Source organism: Eriocheir sinensis, chromosome 51, assembly GCF_024679095.1.
Source record: "Eriocheir sinensis breed Jianghai 21 chromosome 51, ASM2467909v1, whole genome shotgun sequence".
Lineage (NCBI taxonomy): Eukaryota > Metazoa > Arthropoda > Malacostraca > Decapoda > Varunidae > Eriocheir > Eriocheir sinensis.
Window position 1 is genome coordinate 12,776,917 of NC_066559.1, and position 10,987 is coordinate 12,787,903.

Genomic DNA, 10,987 nt, shown 5'->3' on the forward strand with positions numbered 1-10,987 from the left:
TTCTTGTTGACGCCAAAAATGCCTTCAACACAATACATAGAAAGACTATGATACACAACATTAAAACCAAGTGCCCTAGCTTAGCTATGTATGTCGAAAATACCTATACATACCCGACCGACTTATACATAAATAGCCAAAGTGGAAAAGTGAAAGTGTTAAAATCATCTGAGGGAACAACACAAGGTGACCCAATAGCCATGGCTATGTACGCCCTGGGCCTATCAGTCCTCCAAAATGAAATCGCGTTCGCAGAAACACGGTTGAAACAGGTGGCTTATGCGGATGACCTCTCAGGTGCTGGTAAAATCTCAGACTTAAAAGGGTGGTGGGACACAAGTGAACACCGCCGGCCTTGAGATAGGATACATCCCTAACGTCACCAAGTCTGTCCTTATTGTCAAACCTGAACATTATGACCATGCCGCAGAAACTTTTAGAGGAAGTGGCGTCATTGTGACAAAAGACGGACAACGACACTTAGGTGCAGTGATCGGGACAGAGGTATATAAGAAGGAGTACGTGGGAGACAAAGTAGCTGAATGGGTGAAGGAAATAGAAGCTTTGTCTGCCATTGCCAAGACTGAGCCACACGCTGCCTATTCAGCGTACACTCACGGCATCCAACGTCGGTGGACGTTCCTGATGCGCACCATCCCCGGCATCAGTCCACTCCTCCGACCACTGGAAAATGCCGTCAAGAATGTATTCTTGCCGGCGCTGGTGAAATCTCATGCTTTGGGGGAGGAGGAGAGGGATATGCTAGCACTTCCCCCAAGACTGGGTGGGATGGGGATCACCAACCCTGAGAAACTGGCAGATAAGGAGAACCAAAACTCCATCAGCCTTACCAGGTTACTCATCAACAGGATCATCGTTCAGGAGGCAGAGGGCGAGATAGACCAAACAGAAATAAGAGATATTAAAAGAAAAATCTCAGAAGAAAGGCAACAGGCCCAAAAAGACGACCTGGACCGTCTTACACACCACCTGTCCACAGAAATGGGTATAAAAATACGCACAGCACAGGAGGCAGGCACCTCTAACTGGCTAACGTCATTACCAATCAGAGCAAAGGGCTTCAGCCTCAACAAACAAGAATTTGTCGACGCCATTGCTCTGAGATATGGCTGGCCGATTGAGGGACTGCCTGATCTCTGTGCATGTGGATCACCAAATGATGTCACCCACACCATGACATGTAAAAAAGGAGGCTTCGTCTGTATTCGACACGATGAAGTGAGGGATCTGACAGCCAGCATGCTCGGGGAGGTATGCCAAGACGTCACTACCGAGCCCGCACCGCTTCCCCTGGACGGCGAACACCTTCAGTATAGGACAGCCAATACCTCACAGGAGGCACGGGTTGATGTAAGTGCCCGCGGATTCTGGGTGCGCGGACAGCGGGCGTTCATGGACATCCGCATATTCGACCCGATGGCTGCCTGTCACCGTGAGCTGCCCTTGCAAGCCGCCCACCACAGGAACGAGCAGGAGAAGACAAGGGCATACGGTGAAAGAATCCAACATGTGAATCAGGGCAGCTTCACCCCCCTCGTCTTCACCACATCCGGCGGGATGGGTCCCAGGGCCCAATGCTTCTACGCAAGCCTCGCGGAACTAATCTCAGAAAAGAAGCATTAGCCAAGGAGTCACGTTGTCGCCTGGATGAGGTGTCGCCTCTCGTTCTCCCTGCTCAGGTCGGCCATCCTATGTCTCAGGGGCACCAGACACTCTGGCCCAAAAGCCACCAACATCTCCAATATGGACTATGAAGCCACAGTGGTGGAGAGTGACATTAGGGTGGGTCGGGAGTGACTTGAGTAGGGAAGGAAAGGGGGATCTAGACGTAATAGATGATAGGTGATTTAGTGTCAGGTAGTATTAGTGATATGGTTGGATGCCACAGTCATTAGCGAGCAGAGTTGGGGCTAATGACCTCCAAGCTATGGAGCCCTCCATGATTATGTGTCGGGAAAATAAACATGGGTGGAGGTATCATTTATGTAGTAGTAAAAAAAAAAAAAAAAAGTAGTAGTAGTAGTAGTAGTAGTAGTAGTAGTAGTAGTAGTAGTAGTAGTAGTAGCAGTAGTAGTAGTAGTAGTGGTAGTAATAGTAGTAGTAGTCGTGGAAACAGCAGCACCAGCAGGATTATTATTATTATTATTATTATTTTTTTTTTTTTACGTCGTTGCCTGTTGCGCCGGTAGGCATCTTTCTGGTGGGGCCTGATGGTCGGCCCAAGGCTTCTTCCAGGTGGGGCCTGATGGTCGGCCCAGCCCGTTCTGGCGCAGGTGAGTGTTTATAGTGGCGCCATCTTGCATTGGCTCATGCTGCCCCCCGGAACTCGTTCTTGATTCGCTTGGACGGCTTCCTCTAGAGTCCGGGTTGATGGGTGGTCTTCAGGACAGCATGTGGGTAGTTTTAAGCCACTCGGCGGTAACTGAAAAATCCGAGTGGTAGCGTGGGGATTCGAACCCGCGTCGTCCATCACGCGGTGAATGTGGGCCCAGTACGCTACCATTTCGGCCACCGCCTACCCAAATGTTATGATTTAACCCAAATAAAGAAAAGCAGTTTATTATGAAAGTTAACGAAGCAGGGCCCATAAACTCCGGACTTTGAGGCATAAATAACGATCTTACTACTGGGGCAGCCCGGAATTGGGGGAGGGGGGAGGGGGTGATTCTCTTTCTCCTCCCTCCCTTCCTCCTTATCCTCATTCTCTTTCTTTTACTCTCCTCCACTTATTTCTTCATTACCTCCTCTCTCCTTCTCCACCTCTATCTTTACCTTCTCTCTTTCTCCTCTTCTACCTTCTCTTCTTTTCTTTATTTAATTCTCCTCTACTCTCTTCCTTATCATCATCCTCTCTCCTTCTCTTCCACCTCCTTTCCTTCGTAGGTTTTTTTTTCCTCCTCCACCTCCTCCTCCTCCTTCACCTTCTCCTCGGCCTTTTCGTCATTCTACTCGTCCTCTTCCTCGTCCTCCTCCTCTTCTTCTTTCTTTATCTTACACATCATTTCTCTTTCTTTAAACGTCTTCCTCCTCCTCTTTTTAATCCTCCATCTCTTCTTTCTCCTCCTCGTTTCCTGACCCTCCTCCTCGTTTCCTGACCCTCCTAGGCTAAGGTCACGACCCCCGCTCGCTCCGGCTAGAGTGTTCACCGTGATTCCGTGATTCAGTGTTCATCGTGATTCCGTGATTTAGTGTTAACCGTGATTCCGTGATTTAGTGTTAACCGTGATTCCGTGCTTTAGTGTTAACCGTGATTTAGTGTTAACCGCGATTCCGTGATTCAGTGTTCATCGTGATTCCGTGATTTAGTGTTAACCGTGATTCCGTGATTTAGTGTTAACCGTGATTCAGTGTTCATCGTGATTCCGTGATTTAGTGTTAACCGTGATTCCGTGATTTAGTGTTAACCGTGATTCCGTGATTTAGTGTTAACCGTGATTCCGTGATTTAGTGTTAACCGTGATTCCGTGATTTAGTGTTAACCGTGATTCCGTGATTTAGTGTTAACCGTGATTCCGTGATTTAGTGTTAACCGTGATTCCGTGATTCAGTGTTCATCGTGATTCCGTGATTTAGTGTTAACCGTGATTCCGTGATTTAGTGTTAACCGTGATTCCGTGATTTAGTGTTAACCGTGATTCCGTGATTCAGTGTTAACCGTGATTCCGTGATTTAGTGTTAACCGTGATTCCGTGATTTAGTGTTAACCGTGATTCCGTGATTTAGTGTTAACCGTGATTCCTTGATTTAGTGTTAACCGTGATCCGTGATTTAGTGTTAACCGTGATTCCGTGATTCAGTGCACGCAGTGATTCCGTGATTTAGTGTTAACCGTGATTCCTTGATTTAGTGTTAACCGTGATTCCGTGATTCAGTGTTATCCGTGATTCCTTGATTTAGTGTTGACCGTGATTCCTTGATTTAGTGTTAACCGTGATTCCTTGATTTAGTGTTAACCGTGATTCCTTGATTTAGTGTTAACCGTGATTCCTTGATTTAGTGTTAACCGTGATTCCGTGATTTAGTGTTAACCGTGATTCCGTGATTCAGTGTTAACCGTGATTCCTTGATTTAGTGTTAACCGTGATTCAGTGTTAACCGTGATTCCTTGATTTAGTGTTAACCGTGATTCCGTGATTCAGTGTTAACCGTGATTCCTTGATTTAGTGTTAACCGTGATTCCGTGATTCAGTGTTAACCGTGATTCCGTGATTCAGTGTTAACCGTGATTCCGTGATTCAGTGTTAGCCGTGATTCCTCGATTTAGTGTTAACCGTGATTCCTTGATTTAGTGTTAACCGCGATTCCGTGATTCAGTGTTAACCGTGATTCCGTGATTCAGTGTTAACCGCGATTCCGTAATTCAGTGCTCACCGTGATTCCTTGATTTAGTGTTAACCGTGATTCCGTGAGTTAGTGTTCACCAAGTGTGTTGTGCAATCTTTATACGCCATCGAGGACTTTAACTGATATTACTTGAAGAGGTTGTACATCGCTCATCGGTAACTTCATCGTCGCTTCACTGCTTAGCAGACATCACCGCCGCTGTGGAACGCTAAGTGTCATAATTCTACTGCTTCCCGTACCTGTCAGCTGTCACAGGGTAACAAAGTAAAATATTTCAACAACAGCACACACATTGTTTAAACATAAACCCGAGTGATACATTTATACACTTATTATAGCGAGTATTTTAATTATTTTATTACTATAGTAAACGGTCAGATCACAACTCACTGTATTTTCTTGTTCGTTGCCAATCGTTCCTGAACCCCGCCCTATTTATTCCCAGGGGTATAATTACTCCCGGTACCGCCCGTTAAGTCTGAAATTTTCCGGGATTAGTGAGGTCGGCTAATCTTTTCACCGGCACTCCCTCACCAAGACAGTCAGGTGTTCAGACACCAAGACCCAGGTGTTCACACACCCGCCCATATCCCACAGCCACCGAGGGCTTAACGAAGGAAACCACCCGGCACTCCTTAAATAATCCTAATCAACACAGGTGTTTCTATTTTAATCACCTTCCCTACTCCTCTTTCTCCGCCCAAACCCATATTTCCTCCTCCGCCTCCTCCTTTAACTATTTCCTCCTCCTCCTCCTCTAACTATTTCCTCCTCCTCCTCCTCCTCCTCCTTTGTGTTCCTTTGTGTTCCTTTAACTAAACAAGCCTCTCTACCGTCCAACTAATTACCCCCGCGGGACTCGACCCGACCCTTACCTAACTCCTTCCAGGTGTTCAGTTGAACTCCTTCCTGGTATTCAGCAAGCCATCCACGCGGTTTCTAAATATATCTTGACTAAAGTTTCTTGCTACAGAAAAAAAAGAAAAAAGGAATTGTAACCATGCCCAAATATTTCACTTGCGGTAATTGTTCGCAGAAATTTGCCACGATCCACTTTCAGCTCAGCGAGTCTAAATGTAAATATTGTTTCTTGGACTCGCGTATCCAAGCACTTAGCTCGATAAACGATGAGCTGAAACGCTCAAACGTACTGATATGGGAAGTTTTGACATCTTTCCCCGCCCTTCCTACTTCAGCTTCCTCCTCCTCTGCCTCGCCTGAACCCGCCTCCATCCTTACTATTCCTTCCGCCCCATCCATCTCCCTTGCTACTTCATCCACTCCCACTCCCTCTTCTCCCTTGACTCCTCCCCTATCCTCATCACCACTCCATCTTCCCCTTCCACCTCCAACACGATCTCCTCTGCCTCGCCTCAACCACCCCACTCCTCTGCAACGCCTGAACCCGCCGCCACCCCTACCATTCCTTCTACCCCATCCACCTCCCTTGTTACCTCATCCACTCCCACTCCCTCTTCTCCCTCCAACACCCTTGACTCCTCCCCTATCCTCATCACCACTCCATCTTCCCCTTCCACCTTCAACACGATCTCCTCTGCCACGCCTGAACCCGCCGCCACCCTTACCATTCCTTCTACTCCATCCACCTCCCTTCCTACCTCATCCACCTCCATCCACAGTACCACTCCCCTTTCTCCCGCTCTCCCTTCCTCTCCCTCCAACACCCTTGACTCTTCCCCTATCCTCATCACCACTCCATCCTCCACTTCCACCTCCAACACGAACTCAACCTCCGCCTCCTCCTCCACTTCTGATACCACATCTCCCTCCATCCACACCTCACCCTCCAGCCTTCCCCTGCCACCCACTACTATCACCACCTCCACTTCCAAACCCACCTTCGCCCGCGCTCCCTCTTGTACCTCGCGCCCTTCCAGAAGAAATCACAAGACCATTCTACCAGCTGTCACTTGTACGAACCAGACGCCGTTTCCTGGCATGGGCAAACTAACAACTAGAGTCAATTTAGTTGGCGACAGTGTGGTGAGAGGCCAACTTACGGAGTTTTGCGGTCGGAATACGTTGACACGGCAGCGTTTCTGTATCCCCGGAGCCAAAGTGGACGATATTGAATCAGCTGTCGATGCAGTTTCAGTAAATGCGAAGGACGACACAGTGTATCTGATCCATGCGGGAACCAACGACCTTCAGTCAACTCAATCTCAGGACCTGTTATCAAAATACCGTCAAGTCATTCGGAAATACAAGACCAAGTCCCCTCACATCATCGTCTCTGGAATTCTACCGAGAGTCAATACGTTCGCCGGATACAACAACAATAAAGCGCACGGCGTCAACACTAGTCTAAAGCAGTTATGTAACGATGAAGGCGAAGGGTTCACGAACGCATGGCATCACTTCAACCAGCGCCCAGATTTGTTTTGGGAGGACGGACTCCACTTGAACGAGGTTGGTTCGGGGTGGCTAGGAAGGCTCCTGAACGATGCAGTTGAAAGCTTCTCGAAAAGCTATTAAAAAAACTGGAGGCGAGGGCAAGGCAAAGGCAACCCTTGATCAACCGAACCGTAGCGTCGATGCGGCTTGCAAGAAACCGTGTAACCAACGACGCCTCCGACAAGCAAACTCATTCAACACGACGCGGCCAAACCAGGAGTCACATTTCCATTTTGTACACAAATGCACGCAGTCTATTACCCAAAAAGGACGAAATTAGGGCGTATATTGCAACTGAGAAACCAGATGTGGTAGCCATCACAGAGACTTGGGCCAACTCTGCACATCTAGTATCTGAACTGTCATTTCCCGGGTACGAAAGCTTCCAAAAAAATCGAATGCACAAGAAAGGAGGAGGAGTAATTTGCTACGTAAAAAGTACGCTCCCTGCCATAAAAATAGACAAACAGGACGCAGAGAATTACGGCTCCGTCTATGTGGAAATAACTGCGAATAATAAGAAACTAACACTTGCGACCGTATACAGGCCTCCAAAACAACAGGCAGCCGATGACACTGCCCTGTACGAAGAGCTTCACTCTTTAACACAAAGTAAAGAACCAATAATAATTGGGGACTTTAATTGCCTTAACATTGACTGGTGACAACTGATTGGAGATCAAGACGGTAACAGGCTTATAGAAATGGTGGAGGATTCGTTCCTCACTCAAGTTGTAACTCAACCAACAAGAGAAAACAATCTGCTGGATCTGGTATTGGTAAGCGACCCCGACCTCATTCGCGACTGTGAAGTTGGTGAAAAATTTAACGGTTGCGATCACCACTTAATCCGTTTCAATGTCAACATAAGTCACAAACTCGTAGACAATCCGTCAGTGATACCAGACTACAAAAAAGCAAATTTCAACCTAGCCCGTGAGCTGCTTCCCTCTGCGACCTGGGACCAACTTCACCTAACCGACAATACAATCGACAACGTGTGGAACAACTTCAAAGATAAGCTTTTGGGAGTAGAAAAGGCTACAGTGCCTACGAAACCCAGGCGAGTAAATGGTGCCGTAGATCCACCGTGGATGACCAGAGAAATAAAAAGGGCGGTAAACTTAAAAAAAAGGAATTATAACCTAATGAAAGAGATTGACACGGCCGAAACCCGTACTCAGTACCACAACAGCCTCAGAGCTTGTCGCACCCTTATTCGGAGTAGTAAACGCAACTACGAAAAATAAATAGCGCGTGACATCAAGACAACTCAAAAAAATTCTTCACATACATCAGATCGAAAAAGAAAGTAAAATCTAATATTGGTCCCCTGACAGACGAGACTGGAGCTGCAACTCAGGACAGTAAACAAATGGCCAGAATCCTTAACAGTAACTTCGCATCCGTATTCACAGTCGAGGACATCGAAACCATGCCCGAGAGCCCTGACCCACCGAGGGGAATCACGCCCCTGAAAACTGACTCAATATGCGACCAAGAAGTGAAAGAGTATTTGGATAAACTCAACACGAACAAGTCAACAGGACCTGACGGTTTGTCCCCGAGGTTATTAAAAGAGCTTAAACAACAAATACTTCAGCCACTCACTAACATATTCAACCAGTCTGTTCAATTGAAAAAGGTCCCGGAAGACTGGAAGATGGCGAACTTAACACCGATTTTCAAAAAAGGAGACAAAAGCGTTGCATTAAACTACAGGGCCATAAGCTTGACATCAGTGGCAGGAAAAATACTCGAAAAGATTATTAGACAAACTCGTTAAGTTTCTAGAAGACAATAATGTAATCTCCGACACCCAGCATGGCTTCAGAAACAAGCGCTCCTGCCAAACGAATTTATTAGACTTCTTCCAAGGTATATATAAGAACTGGGATGCCCACATCCCCAGTGATGTTATGTACCTGGACTTTCAGAAAGCCTTCGACAAGGTACCGCACGAGCGACTCCTTAAGAAACTGCACTCGGCGGGCATTGGAGCCAATCTGATCGCGTGGATAAGAGATTGGCTCACCGACAGAAAACAACGAGTACTACTCAACGGACAGCCTTCCGATTGGCTTCCAGTCACTAGTGGAGTGCCTCAAGGGTCAGTGCTGGGACCCATTCTCTTCATCATATATATCAACGACCTCGAATCAGGACTGAAATCCACAATATCGAAATTTGCTGATGACACTAAGGTGGGGGGAAAGGCCCTCACAAAGACCGACTGCGAAATCATTCAGAAAGACCTCAATCACATTATCGAATGGTCGGAAAAATGGCAAATGTCCTTTAATGTTGACAAATGCAAAGTCATGCACATTGGGTCCAGAAATAGTAACCACACATACATCATGAATGGGAGACCTCTGCAAGCGATGCAGGAGGAAAAGGATCTTGGAGTCACTATCAGCAGTGACCTGAAACACGCGAATCACTGTAAAAAAGCATACAACAAAGCCAACACTATGCTCGGGTTCATAGCGAGGAACTTCGAGTGTAAAGCGCCAGACGTGATGCTATCCTTGTATAATTCCATGGTAAGACCGCACCTCGAGTATGCAGTACAGTTCTGGTCTCCTAATTACAGAAAGGACATTGATTTACTGGAAAGGATTCAACGACGAGCCACGAAAATGATACCAATCTTAAGGGCTCAACCGCACGAGGAACGACTCAAGCGACTCAATCTCTTTACATTGGAGAAAAGACGCCTACGAGGGGATATGATTCAAGTCTACAAGTATCTGAAAAAATTCAATAACGTCGATTACTCCAATTTCTTTGAATTGCAAACCAACTCAAGAACTAGAAATAACGGTTTACCCATTCAGTCTAGTCGATGTAACACAGACATCGGAAGGAGTTTCTTTTCAAACCGAGTCATCCGTCACTGGAACAATCTTCCTTCAGAAGTAGTAAATGCGAATACTATCAACTCCTTCAAATATAGAATCGACCGTCACTTCGCTGCGTCGTGAGTAAACTGAATATTGAGTTGCTTTCATCTGCTCCTCAATATCGAGGTGCTTTCATCTGCTCCTCAATGTCGAGGTGCTTTCATCTGCACCCCAGGCCCCAGGCTGTCGAGCAGATTAAATCGCCAAAGCGGGCAACCTCGTAATGAGCCAATAGGCTTTCTGTTGCCTGCATTTCCATGTTTTCATGTTTCCATTTTTCCTTCTCCTCCTCCTCCTCTTTTTTCTTTATCTTACACTTTCTTTCTCTTTCTTTAAACGTCTTCCTCCTCCTCTTCCTCATTCCTCAACTCTTCTCCACCTCTTTCCTACTCCTCTTTCTCCTCCTCCCCTCAACATCTTTACAGTCATCATCATCATCATCATCATCGCCTTAACATAATTTTCTTCTCATTCTTTTTTTCCGACACGTTTCACTTTTTTGCTCCGCCTCTTTTTTGTTTCATCGGTGTTGGCTCGTCTAACTTTCATTTGACGACCCTCTCTCTCTTTTTTTATTACTCTCTCTCTCTCTCTCTCTCTCTCTCTCTCTCTCTCTCTCTCTCTCTCTCTCTCTCTCTCTCTCTCTCTCTCTCCATAGTGGGCCACTGAAGGATATAAATCTACTAGTGAAAAAAGTTGAAACCACCCTAAGCAAAGCCATGGTGTACTTTAATAAAAATGGTCTAATGTTAAACACCCAGAAAACCCAATGTATATTTATAGGAAGCAGACAACTAATATCAAGAATACCTGATAACACAACCATTCTCTTCCAGGATAGTAAGATCGAACCCTCAAACAATGTAAAGAATTTAGGATTGTATATAGACCAATATTTAGTGTTTGATCACCATATAACCGAAATCAGTAAGAAAATCCTAGGAACACTTATGTATGCAAATAGAATAAAACAATGTTTTGATAAACCCACAAGGCAGCTTATGGTAGAGTCACTAGTATTAAGTATACTAAACTATTGTAATACTATATGGGGGACAACTAACAATACGCTGCTAACTAAAGTACAGAAACTACAGAACTTCGCTGCCAAAATCGTAGAAGGGAAGGCCCAGAAATATGATCATGTAACTCCGATAATTAAGGAACTCAATTGGCTCAATGCTTCACAACAAATAACTTTTGACACAGCAGTGAATATATATAAACATCTACACGGTCACTACCCTGAATATCTAATGCCTCTCCCCTCTGTAAACAGCATCACCAACAGCACAACACGA